At 43.4% G+C, this 17,961-nt stretch overlaps 1 long non-coding RNA gene across 1 annotated transcript; it reads right to left on the bottom strand.

The window, feature by feature from the left end:
• Positions 1–809: 809 nt before the first annotated feature.
• Positions 810–17,955, bottom strand: LOC112959415. Its single transcript, XR_003251610.1, has 3 exons — positions 17,912–17,955; positions 2,199–2,280; positions 810–995 (listed from the first exon to the last, which is right to left on the bottom strand). It is a non-coding gene; the product is annotated as an uncharacterized LOC112959415 (long non-coding RNA).
• Positions 17,956–17,961: the final 6 nt, after the last annotated feature.

Raw genomic sequence — 17,961 nt, 5'->3', positions numbered from 1 at the left:
GGCCTCCAACTGGACTCCACGACACTGACTACCACTCTCTGTACMCTGCCACTGAGCCAATTCCTAATCCACCTCCCCATCCACTCATCTATCCCACACCTTCGGAGCTCGCCCAGGAGGATGCTGTGAGGGACGGTGTCAAAAGCCTTGCTGAAGTCCAGATAGATGACATTCACCGCTCTGCCCTCATCTATCCCGCTAGTCACTCCTTCATATAAGGCGATCAGGTTAGTCAAGCATGATTTCCCCTTGGTGAATCAATCCTGACTAATCCTGAGTACCTAAGAATAGTGGGACCCAGGCACTTACACCCYAATGACTATTTTGTACTTCTCTGTTTTCAAAAATGCATTTCATCTGTAATTCTGCTGTACTGAATTCCAGGATTCTTGGCTTAAGCAGAATGACCATGGATCTTTGCAGTGTTGATTTAGATCACAATACAGATTTTACCCCTGGAACATCATTCCTTGGAGACAAGATTATTTATTTGTTTGTATCAACTCCAGATGGGATTTTAAGGGTAGAAAATGAGTCATTTTTCAACAAAAACTGCAAGTACGACCAGTTTTACAGCTTTTTACTATGAGGTTATGCCTAATAAAAACGTAGACACACTTACAGACATCTAAAGACAAAATTTACACACTATTGTGTGAAAAGTTCCCATACAACATTTTGCCCACCATTTCTGCTAGATATATCCCACCTTTTTGTGTTGCCTTACCTTCTCTTTCACATTCCTCCTCTGTCAAATAGGAAGATGTCAAATGTTTTTAATCATATCAGCACCAGTCTGTGAATCTTTCACAGATCTCTGTAGAACAAAGTTTTCACCCACTCATTTCACAATTTCATGTTATTTTGTTTTATGATTGCTATCTGAAGATGGAGGGTGTCTTCCTCTTCTTGCTTTATGGGAAGAATGATGGATATTCAGAATGTACAGGAGTTTCAAAACAGACGAAGTGATCAGCACATACCAGAAGCATTACCTAAACGTTCGACAAAAAGGTGTATTTCAAAATTTCATCCAAATTTGCAAACTTTGTGTATGTGGTACCTAAGTGCTGGGGCTCCTGTATCACAAAGTCTTCAACCTGTCCATATATTTAAAGAAGACAAGTCAGGAGCTGTTCTTTGGCACTGCAGTCAGCTGTCCAGCAGCTCACATCCAGACAGCTAAGCCCTTTCACCTCCTCAAATTAAGGTGCCTGCAGCCAAATTATCTAGTGGGAATGGCCCCTGGCCAGTACTAGTCCCCAGACAGTGCCCAGGCTTTGTCTGCAGAAGTACTAGCTGATGTGGGCTGAAACCATGCTAATAGCTTTGCAGTATGGGCAATTACACAGCAGTGCTCAAGGCTATACCTTGTCCCTGTTTAACCTATTAATATACATGTAGCTGTAACCTTCTAAGGCTTTCAGAGCAGCATGAATTTCCTCTCCTTGCCATAGCAGAATAATGGCTTCTGTTAAACCAAAGCACGATTGGAATTCAAGAATCATGTCATGAATGGCAGAAGAAGAGAGGGACATTRCATAATCTTAGAATCATCATTATTTATCAGAGCCAATTGTTAAGCTGACTTTTCAGGTCTAAGACAACTTTCTTCAGCAAACTGCATGGTAGTCACATGTCAACGTCTAAAATGTCTTCAAAGTTCTGGAAGCACAATCATAGACAAGCTGGACCAGGAGACAGATCAAATATGGCATGTCTGTCGCTTACAGCACGGCTTCCAAAGCTCCCAAAGACACACCTCTTCTTTTAAGGTCATGTTTCTAACTCCTTCCACAGTTTCACTGCACAACATGATGGAGCTGCATCCCTAAGGGGCATCTTTTACAAGCTCATGCTGCCTCCCATTTATCATCATACTGGAAGTGTTCATGAATTACTCTCCACATATACTAGTTTATTTAGAGATAATTTGAGTTGCTGTATCTGTGAACAGGGCCTTTCATTGAAAACCTGGGCGCAGCCAGACTGAGCAAGGGCTTGTGGGAAGCTGTGCTGAAGTGTTTCAAGCAAATGGCACCCCAAACAGTTCCAGCTCTGCAATGCCAACATGCAGCCCGCAATGTAAGGGAAACACCATCGTGAACAGCAGTCACTTTTTGCTCGGCCAAAAGCAGAAGTTCTACATATTTATTTAAACCCAGCGGACTGTTAAAGTATACACATGTAATACTGACCACAAATGCAGCAATGATGTTTCAGCAGTGTCTTGTTTTCCATTAACTCTTTCTCTCCAGTCAGATCATAAATAGGTAGTTCCTGTGAGGGAGGAAAAAAAAAAAAAAAAAGAGAAGGAAACAAAGCGTATTAAATTAGGGAATAAAAACATTGATTCTTTCTGCCTGGGAATAACTTGGGGTTTGTGCTAACAGAGTCTGAGTAGAGGCCAGGTTTCTTCCCTTTTAGAAGTACAGCTTGAAAAAACACTTCATTAGTAGATATTTAAGAATTTTATTACAGTATAAGCAATAGCTACTTGCTCTGTAAGTATTAATAGTAGCATTAAGCAGATTCACATCAATTACTTTACAATTAAATTTGGATTCATAGCTGTGGAGAAAAAAAAAAAAAAAGGATACCCATGTACAACTGTGCATTGACAAATCATTACCTAGAATGGTAGTACTACTCAAAAACCACATGTGAACCTCCCTGGTCTTTCTGTATTTTCAGTTCAGCATTTGCAATTCTCCTTCTGTTCTTCTCAGAAAGAAGATTGTGAGCTCTCAGCAGSTAATATGTGGAGGACATTGTCATTTGTTTAGTTGGAGGCGAAAAGTCCATCCTTCAGTAGTGGAGAGCACAGGCTAGTTCCTGTTGGTCAACAGGATTAATATTAAAACATAAAAAGTAGTCTGCTATGCAATTGCAATGATGTTCCAAAGCTGTAAAATCTGGGCTAAAGATAATTAGCTTGACTGACAACATGAAAGAAACATAGAGGTCTGAGAATATACATTGCTGTATAGCTGGTGCTATCATGTGCATTGCCTGTAGCTTATACTGATACATATAATTACTGATATCACCATGAGCCCCAAATTAGGCCACCTACTGCATTGGTCTGTGCAAACTGATACCGACTCTTTAGTTAATAACTGACCTTGGGAGAACCAAGAGAACTCGCCCTGCTTCCCTGGAGTTGACAAGTCTATCTAGCAATTCCCTGTCTTAGTATGAGGCACAAATTTTCAATATCACAGCAGTCAAGAGACTGACAAAACCAAGCTCATTCCTTATTGTACCATCTGGTTTCTAGGTGTTGGCAAAAAGGCCCAAAACCTTGACTGTTGGATGCACCAGCACCAAGAAAACTACATTAATGAAAACCTGCAATACTGATGCAGGTACAAAACTGCCTATATTAATAGTCGTTCATGCTACTCAGAATTTTACTTCATCTAGATCTGAAGAAAGAAGTATTCATTATATACCTTGATTTTGGGAAGGTATCTGATATTGTCTTCTTGTTGACAGCTGATGAGATTTGGGCTGGACATACAAAATGTCAGATGGATTGAACACTGGCTGAACTTCTGAGCTCAAAGGATGCTGGCTCAAAGTCACACTGGCAGCTGGTCACAAATAGATTTTCAATACTATTCAATATCTTTCCAAAATTGAATGCACCTTTTTCAAGTTTGTAGGTAACACCAAATTTTGAGAGGAGGTGGACATACTGGAAGAACTGCCATATTTGGAGATCTTAACCAGATGGAAGATTTGGCCAACAAAAATGAGATTTAACATGAAGTTTAACAAAAATATATGTAAAGTCCCGCACCTGAGATGGAATAATTCCAAGCAGTAGTACCATATGAGCACTGACTGACTACATGGTAGGTCTGCTGAAAAGGCTCTGTGTTTCTTGGTGAAGCTCAAACTGAACACAAGCCAGCAGTGTGTCCYAGAAGCAAGGAAGGCCTACAGCATCCTGGGCTGGATATCCCACTGCCTCTGGCATTGTTAGGACACACCTCAAATACCTCCATTTTTTTCTTCTTGAATGCCTAGAGAAACTGGCAAATGAAGAAAAGCTGAAGGAACTGATTTTGTTCCRCCTTGAGAAGAAAAGGCACAGAGAGAATCTAATCACAGTCCCTAAAATCTGGTCCAATCTCTAAAATCTGGTTACAGAGAAGATGAATGTACTTTCTTCACAAGTATACACAGTGACATGACAAGAAGCAAGAGGTACAAGTTTCTTTAAAAAATTCAAGCTATATATGTTGCCCATGGAAGGGGTCAAATCTCCCTAATTGGAAATATTAAAGACTTGACCTGACATGGCTCTGAACAACCTAATCTAAGGTCCTGCTTTCAACAGAAGTTGGACCAGATGATCTCCAGAGGTTTCCTCCAACCCAGACATTTTTGTGTTTTTAAGTTTTTTCCATTTTCTTCTTAGTGTTTACTTTGCAATGGGTTTATGTCAGAGGAAACCAGGGGAAAAAAAAATATTTTGAGCCTTTGAATTTGGAGCAGAAAGCAGTAAGGATGAGTCGATACCTGTCCTGCAGAAAAGTTGAAGACAAAAAGGGTTAAAGATCTCCTACTAACGCAGACAGCAGCTCCAGCTCCCACATACTCAGACGTATAATGGCCTGGGTTGCACTCTAACCTGGACACCTGGCAGACATCCTCCATGCCAGGTTTTCACCCAGTCAGACCCTGCCTGGAGGGGCAGTGAGTCTCAGACTCCATGCTGGCCATGTTTCTCCTGACTGCTGGCTTGCTTCATGCTCCACGCTGTGTGCCAGGGCAAAGCAGGAGCCCTGCCCTTCCGTCTCCTCCATAGCGTGAGCTGGTATGCAGCCTCTGGGTGGGTGCAGCAAGTCTCCCATGAAAGCTGGGAAAAGTTACTGGTGGAGTGTACTGGTGGAGCAACTGGCTGCAAAGGTCTTAGCCCACCACAAGACACTGCCACAGACTGATCTACAAACYCTAGTAAAGGAAAATCCATCACTGGTTATAGCCCATGGCTGGCAGCCTAAGTGTTAGCCATGGTAGCAAGAAAGCCGGCATGAGGCAATCAGGTTGTGCCGTGTGATTTTTGGCTGGGAACCATTAAGCTCACAATCCCACCCRGCAACAATGAGACATTTCCCTACTGGGATCCATACTGAGATGAGCATGATAAGAGGGGTGGATTTATCAACTGCATGAAAGCTTTCCTGTCCTGCACGTGGAGGCTGGAGGAAGCACGAGCCGACACTCAGCAGAAGGCAGCCAGGAAGCAGAAGCCATGGGGAATGGGGTGGCATGGAGCCAGCCCTGGGTCAGCACGCATGCGCTTGGGAGGGCAGTCAGGTGTACTGAGCGTCGCAGCACACCTTTGGGGTGACTTATATCAGCTTGAAACCACTTAGGTTGCATAAGCCACCCTTCCAGAATTGCTTCAGACAAGCAATGATTCCCACCCCAAGGAGCTAGACGCATGGCTAATCCCCACCTCCTCCTTGCTCTGGCCCTGGCTCCTAATGTGCCTGAAGTGAAAAAGATAGAYGGCTCCATAATTATTAAACACAAGGAGATGTCTCAGATGATGGGAACTCAGTCAATGTAGCAATCCTTGAGGTACTTGGGGTGATGCCCATCTCTGTTTTACTTGGCCCCATTCATGGGCTTCCGGTAGACTGCACGTCACTGCTCTCATCACATCACTTGCAAAGTATGGAGGACAATGGGAGCATGAGTAGCTATTCAGGCTTCAGCCAAGCAGCACTCAGGAAGCCATGTAGGAAGTGAACACAGTAGGTTACCCTCTTTTTCAAAAAATTATCTGCAATTGAATATATATGAAGCTTTTCAGGCCACTCACATGAAGACAACTTACCCTTGAAGGAGCATGAACCACAGCTTCACAAATGAAGGAAACTGATATATAGTGTGTGTGTGTGTATATATATATATATATATATATATAGTGTGTGTGTGTGTGCATATGTATGTGTATATATGTATATATGTATGTATTCCCATTGTCTGTTGGTGATGGTAATACATCTCCTGATTGTGATAAAGCTGAAAGATGATATTTCTGTCTATTATGCAATGAAAGAATCTGAGTAGATCAGAGAAAATCCCAAACCGTCTGCCCAACTGTGGGAGATGCTCAGAGATCAGAGGCTTTAGGTTAGGACCAGCTATGGTCCATGGTGCTGTGAGCACAAGAYAGCACAAATCCTGCTTGAGATTGAAACCAGAAGCTGGCAGGGGACCTGACCCCAAGGAGAGGTGTCGCATGGGACTCAGTCCATGCTGAAGAGCAACCACTCAGGTGTGGTCTCTAACAGCTCTCAGGCTTGGTGAAACAAAAGTTGATGCCCCCAAAGCGACAGCGGAGCTTGGTAAAAATGGCATTGTGATTGCCTCCTTACACCTATGTACATACCCAGTGGGACTCAGCCAGCATCATTTTGTATCTGCAGGTTTCTTGATTCCTGAAAACTTCCAAGATTGCAAGCGTTTTTGCTTCATGTTATCAGAAGTCTTCAACACGCACACAAGCAAACAACAAATATTAAGGAAGGTGCAGCCGCAGTGGCTGCCTCTTCCCCTGCCCATACAGATCAGTGAAACCACTGAACCTTCCATGTTTGCAGACGTATTTGTAAAAAGCAAAAGTAGAAGCATTTGAAGATAAACTACCATAGCATTGGGGTTTGTTCTAAAGTACTTAGCTCAGCAAGTGATTTGAATATAGCTCAGCTCTCTCCTCAAATGTGGGAATCTCCACTTGAAATCCTGGGTGCTTGGACACTATCGCTTCTGTTCCAGACTCATCCTGACATGCAATGATGTTGCACAAAGCAGCAGATGAGCCCGGGAGGAGCACATGTGGATGACACGGGCTGCAGTGGGGTGGCAAATTCTGCATTCCTGGCGATAAGAGAAGCCAGAGCGGACCATACAGTTGCATCTACGGCCTCCCAGCTGGGGCAAGGCTCAACAACAAGCCCCAAAGCACGATGGAGACACAAAATAATGAAGACAAACGGCACTGTCATGCAGAAATGATAAGAAGTGGTGAGATTCCTGCTCTTATCCAAGCAAACCTTCAAGCACCTTGTCTTGGGAAACCATTTCAGTTCTCTCACCTATGATAAAAAGGGGAGGTCCTAACTGAGGGTTAAAAATGGGAAATCCTGCAGCTGAAACCATACTTCTCACAGGGAGGGAGATATCACCTCCACATTGACAGAACACCAACAGTTCCAAGAAAGTGCCAGACTTCACAGAAATGACTGCATTTTAAAGCTTTCCTCTAACCTGGGATGTGTTCTACATAACTTAGCAGACCCTGAGGTCCTAATCAGCGCTGGATGTTTGAATGGCTTGGCAATCTTCCTGAACATTTTCTTTAAAATGAGTAAGCTAGACAAGCGCAAAGTGAGCTACAAGCTGCTTTGACTTTCAGGAATAAGGAGACGGTTCAGAGAAGGCAGTCCTGGAGTCTCAGATGGAAGAAGCATATATCTCACAGTAGGATCTTCCCAAACCCACCCTATTTTTTTGCATTCCATTTTTTACTGTATTTGCTGTGATGCTGAGGCGGCTGGGATGTCTCGGTGCAGCAGGACACATTCCAAACGGCAGCTCTGGATCAAAGAGCACTGGAAACATTAATCACCCATGTGCCTAATCATTCCCAATCCCAAGAAACTTTTCTCTGTGACCTGGCATATAAACATGGAGTTGTTTCAATCGCCGGTTGACAGACCAGAAACCAAACAATCCTTATCATGCCTAATTCATCTTACTGCTCCAGGTTATAGATGGATCAGACTGCAATTCTCCAGCGGCAGTGGCAAACTTGAGGTGCTTTACTTAATCAAAGTGATTAGCAACCTGTCTGTAGAGTCTTTTATCTGCTGGTGCCAAAGTAGTTTAGAAACATTAAGTGCATCTAATTTTGTGATCGTGGAGCAAGATGCGGTTACTGTTTTCAAAGTACCTTCAGTAACTCTTATTTGAAAGGAGCAGGGAGGGGGAAGTTCAAGGCAGCATGKTTAGCTCATGCATGAAAACCGCTTTGAAAATTAAATGAGCAAATGGTAAAGCCGAGGAGGGAGCCTAGGAATTTTGATTGCCAGCTATCTGCACTGCTTGTCTTGCCATATGGTTTGCAGCAAAAGGAAAGGAGCAATCGGAGCAGACATCTGTGCCCAGAGCCTTATCTATTTGGGCACCAACCTCCAATCAGCCACGCYTGGGGCACAGAAAGTGAAGAGAACTCCTCTCTTTCTGATGGGTCTGAGGAGAGACTTTGCACCTCCTGTGCTGGTTCAGGTTAATGTGTGTGATAGCCACCTGCTTGGGAGTTTGCTCCCACGGCAACACTGATTTCGCACTTAATGCCAAAAGCAAAACAACAGCCTGGTCGCCGTAGCAAAGCRAGCTGGACAAGAGGCTAAGGTTGCTGGAGCTTTCCTTGCTTTTCACTTGAGTGCCCCTGACTTGGAGGAAAAAAAGAAACAGTAACGGCAAGGGTCAGTCTGTCCCAGGGCAGCCCATTACCGCTCCAAAGGAAGAAGTGAGGGGTGGCACAAGACCTGGTGCTGCACCTGACGGGCTCTCACAAATAAGCTGTGCTGATAGAGCCAGGTTGCTGCAGTTTGCAAGCTCGCACAACCTGCCTTGAACCTTTCCCAAATTATCCTGCTAGCAGCGTGCACCGTCCTTGCTCCGTCGCGTGGTGTCTGAGGCGATCTGGCTCCGTTTCTGGGCTCTCCTCAGCACTGAGTGATATTTCAATATCTTTTTTTTTTCTTGAGAGATGAGGTCTTTTGGAAGAGCAAGGCTGGGAGGGCCTTATACTCATTCAAACCCCTTCACTGCAGCATATTCCCAATAAACAGAGGATTTCCTGGTGGAAAGGCTGCCAACCTGGAGCTTGGGAGAGCCGGGTTTTGACACCTGCTTGCTGCCTGGCTTTGCCYGGGTCACTCAAAAGCAGCACATATAATGACACTGACATATCTGCCTTCTGGAAGGAAGTCCCCAACACTGAGCTGGCTGCCCGGCTGCTCAGGATTAGACATCCATGAATAGGATTGGCAAGAGGCAACACATCCAACGGCAGGTGCCAACCCTGGCAAGAAGTAGTGCCAAAAGGTGGAAGCAAATCTCCTGAGCTCTCTGTGGTTTGGACCGCACCACTCTGTGAGAACCTGCTGTCGGCACAGGCAGTGAAGAGCTCTGATTTACCAATTGCTGATCCAACACCTGCAGTGGCTCAGGCCACCAGGGCTCCTTGTGTCCATCCTTCTGCTCCAGGTTTTTTGCAGCCCTGCACAGATCCCAAACTGTGCTTTGTTCCTTGGATTCCCAGTCCCAATCTGCTGCATAATCTGAAAAAACAGAGTGGGGTGAAGGGACCAAACACAAGTGCCTCCTYCATTCTGCTGCCTTTGCTCTGGGAGCAGCAACTGGCAGCAGAAGGGCAGGAAGGACAGTTGGAAGCTGTAACAATTATTTAACCTGCTCTAGGAAGCACTGCCAGCACCTGTCACAGAGATTTCTTCCCTTTTTTTAAAATGTCTGAGAACAGGGATTTTGTACCCCTACTTGACACCTGATGGCTGGGTAGAGTTTAGGAGGAGGGGCAAGAGGCATTGAAACTGTAGGATTTTAGACTTTGGTTTTATGTTTACGCAACCTGAGGCTGCTCCATGACAGAGAACCAGCACGTGTCTCTGTTGAAGACCCAGCTGGGATGGGGTTATATTATGGCCTCATTCCCCAAGTTGTGGGGGTCCCAAATGGGCAGGGAGTGCTGGTCGAAAGGTGCATCCTGCCATGCTCACACCAGGCCTGGGCATTTCCAGATGTATTGCTTCAGGCATACAAGTACTATGTTCTAGTTTCCTCTTGTGTTTGGTGGTCACGATATTTTAGATAACTAGTCATCTGTCCTGTTTCCTATCATCAAAATTGGAACTACAAGGTGCCTTGATATCACAGTGAGAGAGGCAGAGACAGTCAGAGACTCAATTATTCCCACATCTCAACCATTTCAAAATACTTTGTCAGAGACAAGGCTGTGMTACAGCTTTGCTGGGCCTTGGCTATAATAACCTATGAGGAAGGTCCCAGGAGCTGCTAATGCTTCCATGAACCTGACAAATGGCAAAAATAAACCAAGGGCTTGTTTAAGGAAGCAAAAGTGTTGCTGCTTCTGCTGCTAGATGGAAATGAGGCATGCCAGAATGATCAGAAAGTGAACTGTTTTGACAAGGATGAAAAAAACTGCTAAACCTTCCTTCACAAGATCTCACAAACATGAACCAAACAGCCTGTGTGAACAGACTTTGACAGAGCTCCTAAGAGCAGGAGATGTTTAGTCTTTGCTTTTACAGAAAAAAAAAAAAAAAAAAAAAAAAAAAAAAAAAAAAAAAAAAAGAGGAAGTGCTACACATATTGTGAATGCTTCCATAGTAGATATATAAAAGCAACTATAACCTGGGTGTAAGGTCAAGTGCTCAAGAAGGTCTATGTTCCCTTGTGCTTGAAGGGACAGACAATTGTGCTTGAAACAACTAAGGCTTCCCAAGCTCTAAGTAATTGAAAACAAGGTCTTATGATGCATCAAGCAATCAGCTATCAGCTGCCTCTAACATACATTGAGGGTCAGCTTCTTGACTAGCGTAAATGAACCCAAATCTATTGAGGTCAATGGAGCTACGTTGATATTTTTAGGTAAATAAAGTGTAGTTCTCCTGCTTTTTCAGCCTCCTCTGGAGCTGATGATGTACCATCACCACAAGAAGAAAGGCACATCTACTGTGGAGAAGATCAGCTTAGCAAAATCTTGAGTCAAACACAACTGAAGCTTCATTCACCCATAGCCGCAGTGAGCTCTTCCTGAACTTGCATTTCCCTGGGAGTTTCTTAACAAGTTTCTTCATGTTACAAGCCTGAGTTAATATATCCTTCCTCTGAACAAGGCATTTTAGTGTTGTTGTCATGACTCACACTTTCAGGCAACTTGGAAATGCCTCAAGATTGTTAAGTTTATTATCACATTGTTACCCTATCAGTCAAAAAACAAACACAAAACCCTTCACCATTCATCACTGAATGAATGAGAAAAGGTTGAAAGAAAATTATGCTTTGGTTATTCATTGAGACAGGGAAAAAGAAGTCRCAAAATCAAGGTGTGTTGTGCAGAGCAAGAAAGAGGGATTGCTATGTTTTGCTGTCATCTTGTTGGAGTTTTGTGAGYTGGCATGGGAGCACTGACCTCCAGGGGAAGGGAGGCAAGGACTCCATGCTGCCAGCCTGGCACCTTCTCAGTTTGCTAGTGTGAAAGCTTAGTGCTCACTTTGTAATTCAGCAGCCCTTCCACTGAGGATGGGTAAATACCTTCTCAAGAAGGTCTTTTGCGAAGGAGATATTGATGAGAGCCTGGTGTAAATAACCCTTTTACACCATTTTATCAAAGGGAAGCCCAGACACCTTGATTCTTATATTGGCATCTCTTTGTTCGCTTCCAACTGATGCCCCAGTTGGAAGCTAGTGCTGATCAGGTCCTTTAAGAGGCTGAGGTATGGGAGCCCTGTACAAACAGGGACATTGATCAGAATGTTCATACTGCTACATGCACCTGTTAAGTTCCCCTGACATGCAGATCCCTCTCATCGCCTGAAAGCCAGGCTACATCCTCTATCGGGAGCAGCACTTGATGCCAGCCCAGGAACAGTGCTGGAATGGAGCCATGAGGACAAACACAATGGTTGAAGTGACTGACACGTGCCACGGAGAGAACCATGAAATCAAGGCTTATCATAGCCACTCAAGTCAAATGTATCAACTGAAACAAGCTTTTGAGAGGCACAGCACGTAAGTAGGATCACGTCAAAAACCAGTCTCTCCAAAAATGTTGCTCCTTTCTGAACATCTCTGTGCAGACAACACTGAACAATAATCTGCATGTAGTACTGACCAATATATCCCAGCCTGGTCTTAATAGGATCTTGTCCCTCATCACCTTTCCCAGAGCTGTGTTTCCTTTTCTCTTTAGGCAACTGTCCTTCAGTTTCTATGAAAAGATGTCAGCTCCTGAAGTCGCATTGCTGATAGCCCAGGAACTGGGCCAAGTTTGGGTACAGGATCTATAGGGACCACTCAGTTTGTGAGAGCTGATTAAGGTTCCTGTGTTATTTTCTGTGTGGATGGTGACAGATCTTCACTAGGTGCTTTGCTCTGGTAGTTCCTTCTGATAATGCTGGCAGCTAAAGCAGCAAGAGTRGGATTCACCACTTGAGACATCTGAAGTGTAGAAGCTTACACCTGAACCAACTGTCTTCTGGTTTCCCTTAGTAGTTGCTGTAGGGAAGCAGCCACCATCAGAGGAAAACTCACCTCTTTTAGATGTCTGCCTTAAGATGAGGTGGCTGTAAAGCCTTTTGACTGGATAGTTTAAACTACGTGGTGAGTTGTCAGAGAATGCATCTGCCTCAGGCAGAATGCAGGGATCGCTGGAACAAAGTGCTGGGGTTACGGGAGCTCAGCAAGTAAAGGCAAAAAGACCTAAGGATCCATCCTGCCTTCACGATACTGCACACTTCTCCCTCTCACCCTGCATATTAAATGGAATAGTTTAAATTGGACTAATACTGCAACATACTCAGATGACCTAGAAAAATTGTGATACTTCCTCCAAACTGTGCAAAAAGGCATAAAACTTGCAAGGTTCCCTCTGCACCCTAAACCTGGTGATTTAATTTTTCTTGCATTAGACATGGGAATTAAGTGACCCCCTTTCAGTCATCCTCCCAATTAGCCAGATAAACTGCACTCTGTTAAACCTCAACTTCACAGGCTTGTTTTGCGATCCTTTTGTGATTCTTTTTGAATTCCTCCTAGCATTTCTCCATYCTTCTTCAAGTGCAGACACCAGCAACTGCATCCACAAAGGGACAAAATCATTTCTGTGTTTCTACTGGCTCTCCAGAACTGCAGAGCTCYTTCACATGGCATTCTTCCACTGAGAGCCAAAGTCCAGACAAGGGGTGATGACCCCTTAAATTCCTTCTCTGACATTGTGTTCTCAAGAGAGTCTCACTAGGACAGAACCTGAATTCTTGATTCCCACCTGCACACCAATATATTTTAATTGCAGTAAATGGTTTTTTTTTTTTTTTTTGGGGGGGGGGGAAGGTCTAAACCAGTTGCTTTAACCATGTACAAGGGCTGAATATACTTGTTCTAATAAATATCTGATCAGTGTGTATAAATACCTCAAGGGAGGGAGTGAGGAGGATGGGGCTGGCCTCTTTTCAGTGGTGGCCWGTGATAGCACTAGAGGAAATGGCTACAAACTGAAGCATCGGAAGTTCCACAGGAATTCAAGAAAAAATTCTTAACAGTGAGGGTGACAGAGCCCTGGAACAGGCTGCCCAGAGAGGTTGTGGAGTCTCCTTCTCTGGAGATCTTTAAAAACCGKTTGGATGCAGCCCTGTGCCACGTGCTCTAGGTGGCCCTGCATGTGCAGGGGAATTGGACTAGATGACCTCTGAGGTTCCTTCCAACCTTGGGCATTCTAGGATTCTATGATTCTAAATAGTGCTAGTGAATACATCCAGGCAAAGACTCAAATCATGTCTGCTGCTACACTGATCCTTTGCATATTCCTGGCTCACCACAACTAACATCTTCCCAAACTACATCCAGATCTGCAGTCTGGATGTAGACTGCAAGTCAACATATGTAATTCCCAACAACTACCTGGTTACAGTCACCTGATCTGGAAAACTGGACAGTTTAYGCTTGGCAGATAGAGGCTGTCCTGTGTGATTCTGACAAAATGACAGAAAGCTATGTTGTCTTCATCTAACTTAAAAACCACTTATTCCCTCTCTACCAAGTGAACTTTAGCTGATAATTCTAGTCAAGTTTGAAAATCTCTGCTAAAGTCTCGGTAAAGATCTGGACACAGTCCTGCTGTAGATGGTAAGAATGTTAGAGGTTTTCCCTCAAAAGGAAAGCTATCTCAAACACAGGACATCCCTGGACACCCCGGGGACTCCAGACAACTCCAACCAGTTGGAACCAGCCACATCTGTGGGAAGGAAAAGGTCATGGGTAGCAAGTGCTTAAATTTATTCAGTGCTTTGCTTGTGCCTGCATTCTCCTTCTAGTTGCACAGCAGGAAAGAAAGCAACATTGCTTCACATTATTTTTCTTTCCRTTGTGTTTCTGGCATTTCAGTTGCCTCTTCATTTCTCCAATCATGGCATTGCTCAGGGCTTTTCTCAATTCTCCTATCGCAACAAGAAAAAGTGAGGATTGTGGTTAAAGGAGACCTAAACATCCAAGTAACTAAGTTGTTTCTTACAGTTTCCTGCAGTTCTAGGTTTGGCAGCTTGCGGATGGAGTACTAACAAAAGCACATCTGCTGCCTTCTGYGCTTTCCTCCATTCTTTGCTTCATTGCATGATCATCGGTGTGCAATTCCCAAGGGGCACAACAGGGAGACAGTTGCTGGCAAACCTGTGCCAATGAGCTGCTTCTCAGATGTTTGTTGCACCAGGGCTGGCAGTAGACACCATCCATTGCTGTGGTCACGTGCGGCCCATAATAACAAGGTAGAGTTGCTTTTGCCACAAATACTGAAATCTGAGCAACAAGCTCAATTTTATCCTTCTTGTGGGACAATTCAAAAGAAACTCAGTAAACTGATGGATTTTGTTGTATGCATCCTACCAAGGCAATCTTTTCATGGAAACTCCAAAAAAAAAAAAAAAATCCCTGACTATGCTCAGAAAATGAATACAATTCATAAGCCCTAAAAGTTGAGGGGAACCACTAAAATGATTTTGTCTGACCTTCTGCCTAATAAAGACCACAAACTTCACCTAGCGATTTCTGCCTGAAGCCCAGTAATTTGTGGTTCAAGCAGAACATCTCAACTGGCCTACTGGCCAACTTTGATGTGAGGACTTCAAATGAGGTGCTAACTACTTCCCGCACTGTCCCAACTCGCTATTCTACAGGTTGTCAATATCTCTCCATTACTGCCTAACTGGATGTATCCTTTCTGAGGAAACAAGAATTTTTATGTGTTTTGCCCTTTCAGAAAACTGCCAAAGGGGAAAAATTGGATATTTTAAAGGATGAAACACCCATACAGCATATGTTAAGAGAAAGATAACTACAGTGTCTCAAAGAAATCTTTTGCTGTGGGTATATAAATGAAATCTACATTAAAATTCAATTCAAAGTCCTCTTGTTTTACCATGCTAGATAACACTGTGGAAAAGTTATTTTTGTTAGAAATAAAAATTTTCCAAACATTCAGCTTTCCGTTTGTATGACCTGTAAAGGAAAAAAAAATCTACTTATAAAAGCGATTTTTTTTCCTACCACTTGTAAAGTGTAGTACGGCCTTACACTGATAAATACTTCTACAGCAGAGACCTTGAAAGGCTAAAGTGAAATCCACTTCAYAAACTATTCATCATGAGATAAGCACAGTAGGAAAACAGCTCTCTGCTAACTATACCTTCCAAATTTTTGTTTTCAGATTTCTGTGGCTGGAAGCATCAAGGGTTAAAGGAGACTTTTTCTTCTTCTTTTTTTTTTTCCCTCCTCCTGAGGAAGCAAGTCTAAAATGGCAACCAGAGGAGGCGGCTCAAGATCAAGCTCCCCTCAGGTTAGAAATAAAATAAAATAAAATAAAATAAAATAAAATAAAATAAAATAAAATAAAATAAAATAAAATAAAATAAAATAAAATAAAATAAAATAAAATAAAATAAAATAAAAACAAAAACATATTCTCCCTTCCTTATATCTTGCAAGACAGTTAAGTATTTGATGACAATGCTGGATATGAAAGTTGTTTCACCCACAGACCTACAAGAGCCCAGGCAACAGCCCTGAGATTTCTCCCGTCTCCATTCCATGAGTGTGCATTTGAGGGTGGGAATGGAGTCCAAGCACCACGTCCTAATTTCACTCCTGTTCCTGCAAGCACGCATTCCTCGCTAAATAACCATATTCATCTTTAATAAAACCCCGCTGGAGGGTTCATTCCAACAGTGTCTCGTTTATTGACACTTTCGAAGAGACACTTTCTTGTCTGCCGTATCACACACTTTGCCTTCACTCGCTGCCACGGTAGAAGCCAGGCTGAAAAGCAAATTCTCAGAGCAGTTATCTATGACCTAATGGCTCGGCCTCCTTCAGGAAGACCTTGACCTAGTTTCCTGCTCCGTCGCTGAGAAATTAGGGTCACAGTTAAGTACCACTGGACTTGCCCCCACTCCAAGCTTGCTGCATGGCTGTGGTATCAGGAGTCCAAYACTGAAGGTGCCGAGTGTCCATGCAGGTCCCTCGGGGAGTTTTGACTTCCACAGATAATTCCACACTCTTACAGCCACGCTCTCCACAACACCCCAGCCATCCGGGCTGCAGTAGTGCCTCTGGCTCTGCATTTCCGACTGTCTTTGAGCTCCTGTTGCCCAGGAGGCACTTGCAAGTGCAGCGAGAGGAGCAGCATGTAGCCCTATAAGAACAGGTTATGCAGGTTTATGAATTAAACACCTACTTAACACGCCAGGTCTACAACAAATACCCCGTGTTTTACTGTATATGAGGCTTTGACTGTTTCAAGGCACTATTCAAGATACTGCCATTTTGACAGTGGAAATTCTTAAGACAATTTGAATCTCATTTAGGTCAAGTAGACAGGTGCAAACTAACCTGATGCGGCCTGCCTGAAACCCAGTTCTGAGCTAGAATGTCTATATCCCATTTTTGTACCCATGAATCTGTGGAAATTAATGTTCCTTCAACAGTTATTGTATGATCTTAGAACTACATTGACACTGCAGGGATTCATATTTAACAACTGTTCATCTGTAAAAGTATTGCTTCTGTGTATGCTACAAAAGCCTAAGGCATCCGGTCTTTGGAGGTTTTGGGTAACCAACAGGTAAAATTCTGCTTTTAAATCATCAAACAAGAAGCAGTCATAGTGTGCAATAGTGGTGATCCCAACAACGCAGTAGCACAGACAGATGACCGGGTAAAACACCACAGCCAGTTTAGTTATTAGCCTTATAATTTCCATTACTGATCCTGYAATGATTTTGCAGCTCTCATTTATTTTTCACTGTTTAAGCTGCTAGCTTGTGGCAAATGCTTTTACAAAAATACATTCTGCAAAAAAAATACTTTGAAAATAAAAAGAAAAAAAACACAAAGAAGGAAAAAAAAAAAGAAAAAAGCAACCCAAACCAAAAAAAAAAAGCAGCCCAGAGACTGCCCATCCTTGACAGGAACAGTCCTGGCATGTCTGGAATGTGTAAAACCACAAAAGAGCCATTTCTGTTCATATTAGCCCTTATGAAATCCCCTTTTTAAAAAAGACTCAGCATTCAAGGCTTCAGCCACTTGCCAGAGCTCTTTTAGAATTGTCTTTGCCTTTTAAATACATCTTATCAGTTGAACCCCAGATGGGTTTGGGTATCTGACTGTTGCTTTGCTTTCAGCTCACAGATGTTGCATGCATGGCCACCAAACTGGTCAAAGCAAATTTCCCTCCTTTGTCCTCACATTCTGAGTAGATAAAAGTTCCAACAAGTTTGCAGTCTACCAACACAATTTGACTGTTAATTTTACATTAAGAAAAAAAAAAAAAACACAAAATACAAAACAAGCATCACATGCAACAATTATCACCACTGCCCACACAAATGCCAGAGCAACCACAGTATGATTCGATGAGACCYGGACCATGGAGAGTATCCCTGGATGCAGACTGGAATAGTCTCCAGGCATGGAGTTCTGCAGTTCTCTTTTGCTCGGAGATGTCCCATCTGGAGAATTTTTTACAGGAGTCTTTGTTTTTTTTGTCCCTTGCAGCCCTGATGATACTTACACAGCATAAGCAGGGCACAAGTGAGTTTGCTTCATCAGGGCAAGGAGGTG

The sequence above is a fragment of the Nothoprocta perdicaria genome, unplaced genomic scaffold (assembly GCF_003342845.1).
Source record: "Nothoprocta perdicaria isolate Ctin4 unplaced genomic scaffold, notPer1 scaffold_115, whole genome shotgun sequence".
In the NCBI taxonomy this organism is placed as follows: domain Eukaryota; kingdom Metazoa; phylum Chordata; class Aves; order Tinamiformes; family Tinamidae; genus Nothoprocta; species Nothoprocta perdicaria.
This window is presented reverse-complemented; position numbering and strand designations above follow the sequence as displayed.